This window comes from Squalius cephalus, assembly GCF_949319135.1.
Source record: "Squalius cephalus genome assembly, chromosome: 1".
NCBI lineage: Eukaryota > Metazoa > Chordata > Actinopteri > Cypriniformes > Leuciscidae > Squalius > Squalius cephalus.
Window position 1 is genome coordinate 67,420,976 of NC_137122.1, and position 15,692 is coordinate 67,436,667.

The 15,692-nt window shown below is 43.0% G+C and overlaps 1 long non-coding RNA gene across 1 annotated transcript in view; it reads left to right on the plus strand.

Annotated features, from left to right (window-relative positions):
• LOC307159713 overlaps positions 1 to 15,692 on the plus strand; it is a 144,690-nt gene that overhangs the window by 105,487 nt on the left and 23,511 nt on the right. Inside the window, exon 3 of the long non-coding RNA XR_013821432.1 lies at positions 7,721 to 7,938. This is a non-coding gene — a long non-coding RNA (uncharacterized lncRNA). The remainder of the gene's footprint in view (positions 1 to 7,720; positions 7,939 to 15,692) is intronic.

A 15,692-nucleotide genomic window follows, 5' to 3' on the forward strand; every position in this document is an offset into this window, starting at 1 on the left:
GTATGTGGTTGCCATGACATTTCTATGCAGTTATTAAGGTGTCGTGAGTGGCTGAGTGTTGCTATGCAGTCGCTATGGTGTTCTGGGTGGTCAAAAGTGACCCCTGTTTATATGTCTCTGGTCCCTTCTTTAATTTAAGTCTATGGGATGCTTTTCACCCATTATCAAATGCCAGGTTAAGAAACGTAAGCGTTTGCATGTTTCTCATCAACAAGCTGTATCATTGTGCCGTTCATGTTTGTAGTGGGATAAGCTTTAGGCTAATGCTTGGGGTCAAGGTTTAACCGTATGCATGGCCGGTAATAATAATGGAGCTTTCCTTAGCAACTGTTATAGAGAGATGGCCTTTCTGAGCAGGCACTTTTATTTTCTTGCTTAGACACTGAATGCATCACACAGTTAGTTAGTCTCACTGGGGTTCTGGGGGAATTTAATTGGTTTATTGAATAGGTCTAGATATGCTTCATGATGCATATCCTTATAGGAGACCCCATTCTGTGAACCTTTAAAACCTTCCCTGTAATTGTTGCTACCGTATGACACGGGCAGTCAAACATTTTGCCTTCTTTGTCACGAGAACACAAGAATCAGTCCTGAAGAACTCTGAACCATCTGCCCGAGTGACTAAACCTCTGTACCTGCTGTGCTGTTGTGTGGGTGTGTTTGTCAAAGAAAACAGCCAACCATTTACCAGTGTTTACACACACTTGCCCCGCCCTTCAGTGTTCTCATTTCCCACCACTCTGTCTCTTTCAACAGTCCTGCTGTCATCTTTAACTTTCTCTCGTTTCCATAATACCCTCTTCAAAGTTATTCCCTTCTCTGGTGTCTCTACAATGTCAGATGGGCACTGAAAACCCAGATCCGCTGCATTTCAACACCGTTTCATATCCCCTCACCTACCGTCGGGCCAGTCCATCAACACAGGAGCACGTCTGCTTATGCTGTCCCTCTTGACCTCGTTCCCCTGGACCTCAGCGCCATCGCTGAGCTCGGATCAGCAGTATTCCCCTGGACCTGAAAGCATTCGCTTCACACCATGAGGCCAGAAACAGCAGCGCAACCCTCCTGGTCTGCTTTAAACCACAATGGGAACCATGTGCTCACGTTTTGTGAGATTGGAGCCCACCATGGAAGAAGCTGTTTCTAATCCCAGTAAAACAGCATGGCATGATGGCTTGTGCGTCCAGTGAAGACCTGCACGATGCCTTTGTTTTTATCATCTATGTGAAGAAAGTCGGTTCTGGACATGTTATTATGTAACCACATCATGTCCCATTCTGAAGTATGACCAAATAATGACTCTAATCTTGGATCAAAATATATATTCCCTGTACAATATGATCTTTCAAGTCAAGTCAAGGCACCTTTGAACACAGAACAGCAGCTTTACAGAGATAACAGGAAAATAATACAACAAAGTTTGTTTCCAGAAGAAAATAGTGTCACACTCCAGCTTAAGTAAGTTCAGTGATGGTTCATTTTTGTTGAAAAAAAGTTGTCAATTTAGTTATAAATATATATATAGCCGCTCTATCGTCCAGCTCAATTCAGTTATCATATAATGGTGTCAAACAGGCAGATCAATAATATTGTTGAATATTATGAATATCCCCAACTAAGCAAGCCAAAAGCAACCTTACAGTTTAATGTCAGCATCTTCTATAAGAAGGAATAGTTCTCCCAACAATGAAAATTCTGTTGTTTTCTTGGTTTTGTGTTTCCAAACTCTTTTTTTGTTTTCTGTTCTGTTTTCTTTTCAGAAGGAGAAACTCAGCTGAATGTTCAAGCTGCTCAAGGTTCAAGGACAAACAATATAAAGTGTCATAAAAGCCATCCATATGAATCTGAATTCTTCATATTGAAATCTTCAGAAGACTGACTCAAATATTATTCAGTCAAATTCATTAGTCCTTAGGTTAAATTTAAAAATCTATGAATATATGCGAATAATCGAGACATCACAGACCCCCAAACCTCATTGGGACAATATGCAGTGGAATGTGTTGAGTGGAGTGAACGAGATTTGAGAGTGTGGCAAAGGTTCAGCTAACCCTGTAACGGCTGGATATTGATGGTTGATGATAATGAAAGCACTGACTTTTGGGAAAACTGTTGACCTGTTAATATTCCTCCATGTCTGATAGGGGATCATGTCTCTCTGTTGAACTTGGCATCTCTCTCTTGTCTTCTCCTGTAGTCTGTCAGTCTGAAAGATTGCTCTCCTGCTTCTATGTTGTTTAATGGTTGTGTTTTAGCATACAGTCATCTGAAAACGATAGAAGCATGTAAGAGATCACCAGCGGGGTGTACGACATCCAGCCAACAGGAAACACACTCCAGATGAGGAGTCTGTACTGGCTTAGTGTTTTTTGTGGACCAGAACAAACTGTGTGGCCAAAGTAGTAGTATAACTCAGAAAATAAAATTGTAAAAATGTTTTGTTACTGGTTACAACATTATAAGACCACAGACAGGTCCTGTGTGGATCGTCATTTTATCCCTTAAAACTCATCTTTGATCACCAAAATGACAAATAAAAAAATAAAAATCTTCGAATGTAAAAAATATCTTGAATGTAACTCGACACCCTTGCCTCATTTAGTATGCGCGGTTCTATGAATATGCAAATGAGCCCCGCCTCCACTCACTCACTCAGCTCAGAGATCCACTGGTTGACGATCACACGTTGATCTGATTGGTTACAAGGTAGTTTGTGACGTCAGAAACACCAGCGATTTCAAAGCGTGTTTTCGAGACTGTCTTTGGTTCACTGCAGTTTTAAGGAGGAAATACTCAGCAATGCTGTCGACTTATGAATTTACACATGGTTTGTGCAACAGAAAAAACAAAAAAACACCATATAGACACATAAACAACATTTTTTCACCACAGGGGGACTTAAACAACGTTTTGTCATTTTCTGAAGGTTTGTTGAGTTTTGTTAGTGTTATAATGCATTTTATATAGCTGTGGTCCTGGATGCTGATTGGTCAATACAGTACTCCAGTATTTTGCCAACTGTGATTTAGTAAATGTACATTTCTGACTTAGACAGTTACGTCTGATATCAAATTACTCTAAACTGTAATGTGCATTTTCTGTAATTTGAAATGATGTGTATTGTGAAAAGCGCTATACAAATAAGTGTGAATTGAATTTAACTGAATCCCACCCGTGGAAGCCAACTGTTAATCTTAGTTTCCATGTCAGAGAGCACCAGGATAACATTTATAATCAGTTTGTTTCATTAAATAAAGTTTGTGTCCTTCACACAATATGTAATCGTTACAATGCAATAGCCATTTCATAGTGCCAAAGGCTAAAATGGCCTTTAGCAGTGACTATATTCACAAACTCAGTCCCAGGGTTTGAGGTGTGGTGGCGTGAGCTGGTGACGACAGGGCTTCTCCGCTTCTTTCACCTGAGGTTGGGAACAGATAGAGGTGAACCGGCTCTCTGTCATTAACAGGGCTCTTATCATGGAGGCCGAGCTCTCGCTGTCACCCGCTGAGGGCCACACTGCACCTGTGACCGACCCATGACCCTACGACCTTACTGTCACACGGCCTCTGATGTTGGCCCAACCCTGGGCACTGCTCGGATGAACACTGCGCATTACCTGACCTGAAACCACTCTTGAGGTCATTGCTCACTGAATCCGCAATTCTCGTCCGAAATCTTCACACGTTAAAACATAAATATGACCGTCACGTTTACACACTGCTTACGAAACGTCATAAAAAAATCGGATTGGGTTTGATTTTCTGCGTTTTTCGCATCCGTAGCAAGCGAACAAGCCAATTGGTGTCTTCTTTTTAATATGTGGATCCAGGATCGCCAGCAAAGCATCGAACTGAGCCTCTGACACCCTGAAGTAAACGCTGAATCTCTCGGGATAATCCCACAGCGAACTCTCCTTCCTCTCTACAGTCTCAGGGCTGGATGATGGACCCAGTGTTCCCTCTTTCTTTCCCTCTTCTTAAGAAGAGAGAGGACAACACAATCATCCTCACTGCTTGAAGACTCCCTTTTGTATTTTTTTTTTTTTTTTTTTGCAATAATTAATACGCATTGGACTCGAGGTTTCTGTGCGTGACGTATTTTTAGTATGGTGAATATGAAGAAAAGGCACACGAACATTTCTCAGTGTGCAAGGGCCTTTAATCAGCAGTAGTACTCTTACTGTCGGCATTAGTTGTGTGCACTACTTTGTTTTTTAACTCTTAAAGTCGACATGAAATCAAAATTGACCCTATTTACTTTGTTAGCGCATATTACTAGTCTTGTGGTGAACAATTAATCCATGCAAGTTAATGCTCCTCTGACTAGCAACTTTGAGTTGTTCTTAGATTAGCATGTAGATTGTAATTGGTTTGGATCCGACTGATGTTATCGTGTTCAGCCACAGGCTCTTCATTGGTTGTTAATCAGAGAGTGTAACGAAGTCTCCTGTAGGTCTGTCGTGTGGTTCCCAGTGCCTGTGTGTGATTAGCATGTCCAGTCTAACCGGCACGCAGGACAGAAGATGATTTATAACATCATCATCCTCCAAAGATCGCATCCTCGCTTAATTATTCACCACAGCACGCGCTGAACTCGTGAGTGAAAGATCAGTCATTCTGTGTATATCATGACCACCACGTGTATATTATGTTGCGTCTAATGGGAATTTGAGTCGCTCACCACACACACTTCTGTAGCGTCTCACAAAACTGTGCTGAGGACCGACCGATGCAACAGGCATCACGACGAAATCAAAACCCTTGGTATTCTCCTCGACCGCTCTGGGACAAAACCCCACATCTGATCATCTCATCCTGTTTACTCGTGAGATCTGGATAATCTTACGGCTGAATCTCAGAGCTAAAGCTGCTGTTAGATCAGGCCTCTAGCTCTCTGTGCATGCTAGCGGCACTCGCTAATGCTAAAGCCAGCGCGAACACTGACAGGCTGCTAGGCCTGGGTGTATTCAGACATGATATACTAATATAGATATATTGATATAAGTTTGATTATTTTATTTCTTCATATTTTTATTTGTAATTTCTTATGTTTTCAATGTAAATATATATTATATTATCCATTTTACATTTTTAAAAATACATTTTGCATTCAACCAAAATGTATTTTACGTCTGGAAATGTATTTTCCCTTTTCTGGAGGTACATTTTCTGATATAGCATGGGTTAGCATGGATTAGCATTAGCATGGGTTAGCATGGCTTAGCATTAGCATGGGTTAGCATGGCTTAGCATTAGCATGGGTTAGCATGGCAGGGAAGCTGTTTTATTTATATATTTAGAAGTATTTTTTTAACTCATGTTATTTTCATTGTACAGCAGTTGAGTGTGAGTTGTATTTGACTGTATGAGTGTGTGTGTGTGTGTGTGTAATGAAAAGAGTTTTCCTACCTTATGCTGAATTCCTTATTCGACTACACTAATATTGTAGATGTATTAATGTGCAGCATTTCTAGAGGAGCTGTTTTCTTCACGATCTCTCTGAACTGTGTTTTCTTCACGATCTCTCTGAACTGTGACGTACAGGAATGTGTGTGTGAAAGAGAGAGAGAGAGACTGGTGTCAAAACTATTCGTAGGTCACAACAGGAACATTGATACGGTTCCCTTCAGGAAGTGTTTAATCACAGCACCTCAGAGTAATAGCACAGTAGAGTCGTGGCACTGTCGGCCGTACGGTTGCTTGTGGAGAGTGTGATATAGCGCTCGCTCTACAGATGTGTGGGAAACTGAACACGAGCTGTTGTGCAATCGCTAACACTGCTCTTGAGTCAGTTAAACGGGAACCGCACGTGTCCAGACTAGCTCTTCAATATAGTGTGTATGCAATAGAGTTAAATGTGCCACCAAACAAAGAACTGAGATTGTTTTATTACGGGTTGAACCAGGTGAATCTGATATGCAAAACGTTTTTATTATTTAGTTGTGAACACCTGATGTCCTGAAAGCACTTCCTCTTGTTGTAAGTGTGAAGCCTGACCCGTGTGTGTGTGTGTGTGTGTGATCACAGTATTAGTTATAAGACTGAAGATGAGTGTGTGTCAGCACTGCTGAGGGTCTCGCTGTGGAGAGTGTGTGTGTGAGAGTGTGTGTCTCGCTGTGGAGAGTGTGTGTGTGAGAGAGTGTGTCTCGCTGTGGAGAGTGTGTGTGTGAGAAGTGTGTGTCTCGCTGTGGAGAGTGTGTGTGATCACAGTATTAGTTATAAGACTGAAGATGAGTGTGTGTCAGCACTGCTGAGGGTCTCGCTGTGGAGAGTGTGTGTGTGAGAGTGTGTGTGTCTCGCTGTGGAGAGTGTGTGTGATCACAGTATTAGTTATAAGACTGAAGATGAGTGTGTGTTAGCACTGCTGAGGGTCTCGCTGTGGAGAGTGTGTGTGTGAGAGAGAGTGTGTGTCTCGCTGTGGAGAGTGTGTGTGTGAGAAGTGTGTGTCTCGCTGTGGAGAGTGTGTGTGTGAGAGTGTGTGTCTCGCTGTGGAGAGTGTGTGTCAGCACTGCTGAGGGTCTCGCTGTGGAGAGTGTGTGTGTGAGAAGTGTGTGTCTCGCTGTGGAGAGTGTGTGTGTGAGAGTGTGTGTCTCGCTGTGGAGAGTGTGTGTGTGAGAGTGTGTGTCTCGCTGTGGAGAGTGTGTGTGTGAGAGTGTGTGTCTCACTGTGGAGAGTGTGTGTGATCACAGTAATAGTTATAAGACTGAAGATGAGTGTGTGTCAGCACTGCTGAGGGTCTCGCTGTGGAGAGAGTGTGTGTGTGAGAGAGTGTGTGTCTCGCTGTGGAGAGTGTGTGTGATCACAGTATTAGTTATAAGACTGAAGATGAGTGTGTGTCAGCACTGCTGAGGGTCTCGCTGTGGAGAGTGTGTGTGTGAGAGTGTGTGTGTGTGACTCGGGGCAGACTGCCAGCAGACAGACGGATGAGCTGATGGAGTGATAAGCTCTGGCCCCAGGCGCACACACACACACACACACAGGCAGGTTTGAGCTTCAGGCACGAGGCCCAGACAGGTAGAGGTGGAACGTGACTCCTCACACACACTCACACACACCAGAACCCGACCCGCCACCCGCTCCTCTCACCGTCTCCACAGAGACTCCAGCACTGAGGAACAACACTGATGTCATGCTGGGGGTGTGTGTGTGTGTGTGTTACCGCAAACATGAGTGAAGTCATGACGGTGACGACATCGGGAACGAGGAGCTTCACGACACACCAGCATCAGGGGTCATCAGGGGTCATCAGGGGTCATCAGGGGTCACAGGTCAAGCACTGATGCTGATTACACCGTCATGTTCTGCACACCTCTCCTTCAGATCACTAGCAGAACCGTCTTCACACACTCGTGTAATCAGCACACGTCTCCTGTCCATCTTCTCTCCTCAATAACAGAGACTTGTGGACACACACATGCATCTCTGAGCTCTAATTCTGATCAGATCATTATTATTGGTTTATGTCTTAATCTTACATAAAATATATAATGACTAGCACTTTATCTGAAATTACTTTTATTTTCCTCTGACATCATCTTATTTTTAACCCCTTCAACCACCAGCCCATATTGATCAAACCTTGAAAAAAAGTTTATATTGTTTGAACTCAATATTGCCTTTGATGCAGTTCTGTCTGTTGTGTTATTGTGGAGGTGTTTTATTAATATCTGAGACTCTCAAGCTGACCTGAACATGTTTTCTGTCTGTTTCCACAGTATATCTGCAGACCGGTGGACGAGTGTGACGGGAACACCGGGGATTCGGGGATTCGGGGATTCGGGGACTGGACAGATATATTTGGAGGATTTATAATGTGGATTTAAGACATGTTTCACCCTGCTCTGGACTGTATCATGGGTCAGGACACTGCTCCAGTGATGCTAACAGTATAATCACTGCTGACCATATCTCTCATATATACCCTACTGTTAAGGTCAGTGAGAATGGTTTATTTTGGTTTTGGGGGGAAAGAAATAAAAGAAATCAATACTTGTATTCATCAAGGATGAGTTAAACTGATCAAAAGTGACAGTAAAGACATTTATAATGTTACAGAAGATTCTGTTTTAAATAAATGCTGTTCTTTTGAACTTTATATTCATCAAAGAATCCTGAAAACAATTGAACACAACTGTTTTCAGCACTGATAATAATATTAATGAATGTTTGAGCATCAGATCCTCATATTAGAGTGATTTCTGAAGGATCATGTGACACTGAAGACTGGAGTAATGATGCTGAACATTCAGCTTTGATCACAGGAATAAATTACACTTTTAAAATAAATTGCAATAATATTACTAATTTTGTTTGTTTGTTTGTTTGTTTGTATTTTTAATCAAATAAATGCAGCCTTGGTGAGCAGAAGAGACTTCTTTTAAAAACATTAAAAATCTTCCCGATCCAAAACTTTAGACTGGTAGTGTGTATATAATATCTACCCAGAATCCACCTGGAGATGAGAGAGAGAGAGCGTGACAGAGATAATGCAGTGGACGAGGATTGTTAGAAGAAGATGATTGATAAGGGTCAGGACAGCTTCTCTCTACAAGAAGGTCATGGGTCCCCATACACAAAAGAAATATATTTGAAATATATTTCCAGAGTATATTTTGGAATATATGCAAATATTTGAAATTGGCCTAATAAATATATTTCACACTTAACATCATATATTTTTTGTTATATTTCAGAATATATTTCAATGTATTTTTTTTCTGTATGGGTCCCCAAAAGTGTCAAAAATATATGTGGCATATATTCCAAAATACATTGAAATATATTCTGAAATATAACAAAAATATATGATGTTAAGTTTGAAATATATTTATTGGGCCGATTTCAAATATTTGCATATATTCCAAAATATATTCTGAAAATATATTTCAAATATATTTCTTTTGTGTATGGGTCATGACCACAGAGAGTCCGGACCTCGGTTTAATGTCTCCAAAGGACGGTGTATTCTTATTGACTATCCCTGAACTATTTTAAACATGCAAATTGTTGTTAGTGCATTTAATTAGCATTCCAAGAGTTTGGTCTCATCTCATAAAATAAAATCATTTACAGTGGTTCAACTGACAAGATTTTGATGCACATACGATTGTGTGGGAATTTAATTTTTGAGATGTAAAGTGTGCACAACAACACCGACAACACAAGGCTAGGTGTGTGTGACACAAAGGGTTAGTCTTGACTTCATGTGCAAAGGCCAAGAGCTTCTGTGTGTAGTGTGAGCTGGGCCTGAACGTGTCCTCAGGCTTCGCTGGAACGAGGTAAATATCACTCTCTCAGTTCTCAGAACCAGCGCCTGTCAACTACTGTGAGTTGCATGACTCAGAATTTCTGATTAATGGCATGTTTGCGTAGATGCATCAAAACCAGAAACAAATGGAAGAGCCGATGGCGTCACAGAATCAAATAAGACATTTAAAGCTGCGTCCAGCGGCTGACAGGTGACGGCGGTGCGCGTATGAATGTGGACGCGCGTTTGTTTAGAGAACGGCTCACACTCGGCACTCTGACCTTTGAATCGTGCCCGCTGTAGATGGCAGAGAGAAGCCTGTCTCCTCTCCTCACCCACAGCCCAACTCCCTTCAGTGGAAAAGATTACGTCCGTGGCATAACATGTGGTTGCACTTAAGCGTGCAGAAGGAGCAGGACTTGGGAAACGGAGGCTGGTAGGGACGTGATGTTAGAGGCCTGATTCTGGGCCGGCTCCAGGGCTGTTTGTGGCACGCTGTGGACTCTTGTAAAGCGCACTGCTAGGTGTGTGAGGTGGAGATCTGCCCTGCCAGCCTCACAGTGCCAGGGAAACGAGAACAGGGTCAGAACAGTCTGTTCAATGCAACAGATAGTGGAGAACAACAGGACAGAATCAGACATGCTAACAGCAGAACATACGACAATGCTTCACTCATTAATGATGCTTGGTGGAGTGTAGATTTGGTCATTTTAGGTTTCAAAAGGGTGCTCATGTGCACTTCTTTGGGGTCACTATGATCCCTCGATGCGCACTTCTGCCAACCCCTATATTCAACGGCACCGTGAGGTAGAGCCACGGCCGCAGGACAAGTTTTGGATTGCTGATATGTGCATGCGGAGCGGGAGAGAAAAGTGAGCCGTGGGCTCCTGCACAATAGAATTATCTAATAATAGCAGCACGCAGAAGTCTGTAACTGGAGATCTGAAGCGCCGTGTGCGTGGAAATTGGGGAAAATAGCCTATAGTAACCGGACCGGGACTGGAGAATCAGCGTAGACCTCTTCCTACGGGCTTTTGCGGGCGGGAGCGGGAGAAAATCAAACTTATTTTTGGCGGAAGTGGTACATAATCTTATGGGATTGAAGAATCCCTCCCACGCAGAACTCGACTGTGAGGGCTTTGGGTGCTATTAGGGACAGGGCCGTAAAACCTGTTTCAAGGTTTAAATAAACAACCAGAACGCATTACAAGTTTCTGTTTTCTGTTGGCGGACCCTAAGTTAATAACTAATGATCTTAGCAACGGAAGTGAATCAATCAATAGCTGGATAATAACTTTATTCTTGATTTCCTATTATCACTGTAAAGCTGCTTTGAAACAATCTATATTGTTAAAAGCGCTATATAAATGAGGGTGACTTGACTTGAAAACATGCTGGCGACCATCCAACAACCAAACACAACCCCCTAGAATCAGGGTGGCCAGTTTTGCAAAGATAAGCACCGTTCACATTTTTATCAGACTAGCTAGTACTAGTACAACACATACCTAGTTATTAATAAACAGTGAATAATCAACGCCCCTGTCAGCGTTCAAGACAGAGGTGCAGTCTTCATCAAGGGATTAGCAGTAGTGCAGATGATTTGGTATTGGTTATGAGATTCTCAAATAGGGTGTTATTTGAGGGGACAGCCATTTGTAGTGGTGTCCGAAAACACAGTGGACGTTACTGAGTGCACTCATTCAATCCCACAATGCACTGCAATAATGAGTGGACAACTGATGTACGCTCAATCGCTCACTCCTTTTCATTCATTCCTTTAAGTGAACAGTTTAAGTGAACGACTAACGTAGGGAATAGTGAACGAGTGTTTAGGGGGTGATTTCGGATTCAGTCTCTGTCTTAGTAAAGGCATTGGTGCAGTTTTCCCAGAGCACGAGATCATAGGCAGCACTGATTTAAGTAAGGGGAACGACTTCTTGTGATATCTTTCCAGTGCTTTTCTGATTGTTTGTTTGTTCGTTAGCTTTGAACTCTCAACAAAGACATGAAATATCCACCAAAAAGGCAAAAAGGAAAGATTTGCAACTCCTCATCGCTGCTAAAACTGTCTCTTCAGTCCGGATTTATCTCTGGCCGGCTCCATAGCGGTAGAACAGGAGCAGCCAAAAACTCTCTCAGGATCCGCTGGGAGCAGCCGGCCTGTGCTCTCTCTCTCTCTCTCTCTCTCCGCAGCGATCCTATCGGACATGGCAGCGTCCCAGCGCTCACTGCCGCATGTTGACAGTGCCATTACAGCAGATCAGCCGGGATGCCGAGGCTCACTGAAGGGATTTGTTGCCACTGAGAATGTAAGCTGGATTTATGAATCATTTTTCCACTGATGTGAAATCACCAGTAGAAGTGGAGGAAGCCAGCTGATCCAAGCCAACGGCTCTCAACTAACTCTCTCTTCAGACCTTCGTTTGAGACTTTAGCTGTGAAGTAGCGCTGGAAAGGCTGAAATTCGAGGACAGATTTATGGAGATTTGAGGAAGAGGCCTTTCTCTCGTCTCCAGTGTGGAAACGCTGAAGCATCCCATCAGTTAACGGCTGTCGAGATCCTCAGTGAGACGGGCAGTGTGAACCAACACCCGTGACGCAAACCTCACGACAAAACCCTGAGACACGACACGACACACACATGAACTGACGCCTTTATTCATCCGAGCTTCAGGTTTGGTGGCAGAATGAACAGATCCAACGAGTCTCAGCAGCGAGTGTGAAAAACCCTCTCATTACGCATGGCCTCCGGCTGCAGGGAGGACAGGTAGGAGCTCGCTAGAAGAAAACCAGCACAGTGCCACCAAGTCCAAACGCATCTCTGCGGATATAAGGAATATAAAGAAGCCCAGATCTCAGATATTCTGGAAACAGCTTCAACTCATCCTGAATTAGACACTGCAGTCTTCAGGCACACATTACAGGAAATGAGTCGAGCTGCCTCAAACCATCTGACAAACTTTGGCAATAACGTGCCGTGCATTTACGCTTTCCATTTCTAGGCGCAAAAATGGAAGTCTGCTACAATTTCACCTTAAATAAGAAACATATTAGGGCTCTAATGAAGTTTGCAGAGATGGAATAGAAAATGCAGCGCAGCTCTGAGAACATAGGCCAGTTTCACACCACATGCAAAAATCAGTGTGTAAAATATAGCGAGCTACTCAAATACTGATTAAAAGGCATCGTTAGAGCTTGATGCAATTAGACAAACACATAGTGTAGTAAATCTGGCTGATTTAAGCAGTTCATAGTTGTGGGCTTTCAGTTTCCACTGCATTTAGATGTAAATGTCATCTCCCTTCTCATATAAATAAGATTTGTTGATGATAAAGTTTGCAATAATTCTCAGTGGCCAAAACGTTTTCTAATTTATATCAGTTATTAATTCAAAGAAATACTTCATAACTCACTATAGCGATATGCTTAAATCAGAGAAGTTCTTCCTTTACGTTTTTTGTCGTGTAAACAGCCCCTTACTTCCTATCGAGAACTCCAGGGAGTTTTGCAGTCATGCTGCCATTTGGTTTATGTGTGCATCTAAGATGTGCACCAGCAGACGGGATTGTCCCTGCAAAAAATACCCCATCAGGCTTTGCTCGACTGCGTGAATACCCTGAACTGATGCCTTGACTGCACAGGTATGAAACTCAAGATAGCATGAACATGTTTATCTCATTCAGAAGCTGATGTGGTGACATTCCACATAAACGTGTCCTCTGTTTGAACCGCGATCTTCACATCAGAGCGAGGGGAAAACAGCCCTCATGGCACCAGGACAATTCAACACATCCACAGACAAGAGACTATTTGTCTGAGACTGAAACATGACACTTCATATGTAGAGAGAATGTCTTGCTGTCTGTCTGTCCGTCAGTCGGTCTTGCTTTTTTCCTTTTCTTGAAAAGATTTACAAACACAGGCTCCTTCATGTCTGAGAGGTGTTATAAATGCTACGAGTTGATTGACAGCTACAGTTTGAAGTAAGTGTACAGTACGAGATAATTTGCTTCCTTCCTTCGTGCTCATCAGTAGCCGCATTTCTTCATCCAGAGAGTAAGAGCTAGTCTGCTAGGACAAAGCAGAGCACCTCAGCTTCATGGAAAGACTGTATCATATCTCTCAAGTGCCAATGAAATCAATATCTCCTCTTCTAACAAAAATCAAAAACGATTGGTGGTTGTGTTTCCAGGACAGATCTCCGTCCACACTACACACACGCAATGATCCAGAAGACACAATCAGGTAGCGAATGTGGGCAGCCACGCATTCGTTTTCAAAAGTCTCCGTTTTGGTCCGTCTACACCGAAATGCAACTAAGACGGGGTCCGCAAGAAGTCTCAGTCTTTGAGGGTGGAAAACTCTGGAGTATTGTGGACGTCAGGTGTAGCCTTAGTGAAAGTTATGTGTTTTAAAAAGAAAACACCCTGGTGTAAAAGAGCCTAAGTCTAAGGGATTTTCCAGTCTTTAAGTTTGACTGCTTACAAAAGTAATTGTACACCTCTCCACAATAAGACACATGATTTGAGGTGCAATTCATGTCTGTTGCACAAACGGTGGTTATGTAATGAAATGTAGTACTAAGGGTTATTGCTTTGAGCAATCGCCACCAGTTCTGAAGCCCAAAGTATACTTTGGTTTTTACGCGAGAGTCCGGGTGATTTTTGTAACCGCGCATACACACAAGATCGCACATGCGTATTGAATTTGATTTGCACTAATCAGTCGTTCCACAAGGTGGCAACACTGGCCCGGGTCGTTGTTTCAACTACAGAGACAGAACAACAACAAAACATCGGACACTGAGGGGGGTTGGGGTTCGGTTCTGATTCGGGAGTATAGATAAAAGCCCGCCCGCACTTACAATTGCTTGGTTGGGTCCTTACATGCGCTTCGTGAGGCACACTAGCACACACACGCAAGGTCTCTCGCTCCCTCTCTCTACACGTTCTTCCCCCGGTAGACGTAGAATCCACGGCTAGATCAATGAGAAGCCCTATTACAACGACCATCATTTGAAGTGTCACACAGTTCTGAAATTATCGTACATTATAGGATTTTTTCCATTATTGATCGTACAGAGGTCAAAATTATCGTACAAATACGATAATTATCGTACATCTGGCAACACTGATTAGCATACACGTTAAACAAAAGTATACTTTGGGCTGAAATATGGGAAATAAATAATAATAGTGAAGCTAGTGAAAAATGTGTTGTTTATCAATAATCAAATTGCTTGGAAGCTGGATTGGAAACTAAGAGTGTGTCATGAGTGTGATCTGCATTAAATTCCCCGTACAGGAGAGACACCCAGACACAGGTGAATAATGATGTACGGTCATTACTCTGTATAGATCCCATATGTGAGTCGCTTCCCATGCTGACATTGAGGTGTTGTACGCTGGTGGTGTCAGTACATCTGTGCCATTACCCAGCATGCAGTGCACAGAGGTCAGCAAAGGCCACATGAGAGCCCCAGTGCTGGAATCTTTTGAGATGCTTTAAGAAAACAGTCAAACTACGACTGGATGTGTAGATACTTAGCTAAGCTCAGAGTCCACGGTGTGTTTGCCATCGATGGCACAGGCACATCACAGAACTCCTGCAAGGCTGGTGTTACGCTTGGGCCACGACTGGGTTGTGTCTTTAGCAGGTTCTTCACTCCCTTCATCTCAGAAGCAGACAGTGGCAAAAAAAAGGTTCTTGAAAAACCGACTCGCCGAACTATGCCGATAACGACGGATGAACAATGCTTTCGGGAAACAGCAGCAACACGTGTAATCGCTCGTGGATTCATCAGCATCTGTCAAAACTGTCTCGCTTTGGAAACTTTGATTCTGAAACCCAGAGCTAATTGAGTCAAACCTCATCAGAAATACCTGGTGTAACATTACCCACAGAAAGAGAGTGAGATCTTTCTGTTTGCACTCTTTAAAACTTCACACAAAGGGAATTGCACAATGTTCTTTGCCAACCGGTTGAACAGTCAATAAAGGATTAGTGGAGCGAAGACATGAAACCAAACAGGCTTATTCAAGGTTTTTAATCCATTCAGTCATCGTTCGATGAGATTCTGCGCTATTGTAATCGAGTAAAGATCAAATGAACGAATGCACAACTGGTTTGGACAGAGGTGGCTTCAGGTACACGCTGAGCTACAGTGGGATTATCTGCAGCTCGTACCAGATGCCGTCATGATGAATCAAAGTTGAAATCCACTGTGTCCTCAATGGATGTCGTCTGGAAACATGTTTTCCAGTGTCACAAACTCGTGTGCCGGTGAACAGGGGACTATAACACACACACACACACACACACACACACACACACACACGGGGTGTGTACGTGCTCGAGCTGAAGTAGCACGGGGATGGGGCTGAGGAGAGGACATCGAGACCTCACAAGGGGATGTTTGCACAGTAAGTGCACTAGCG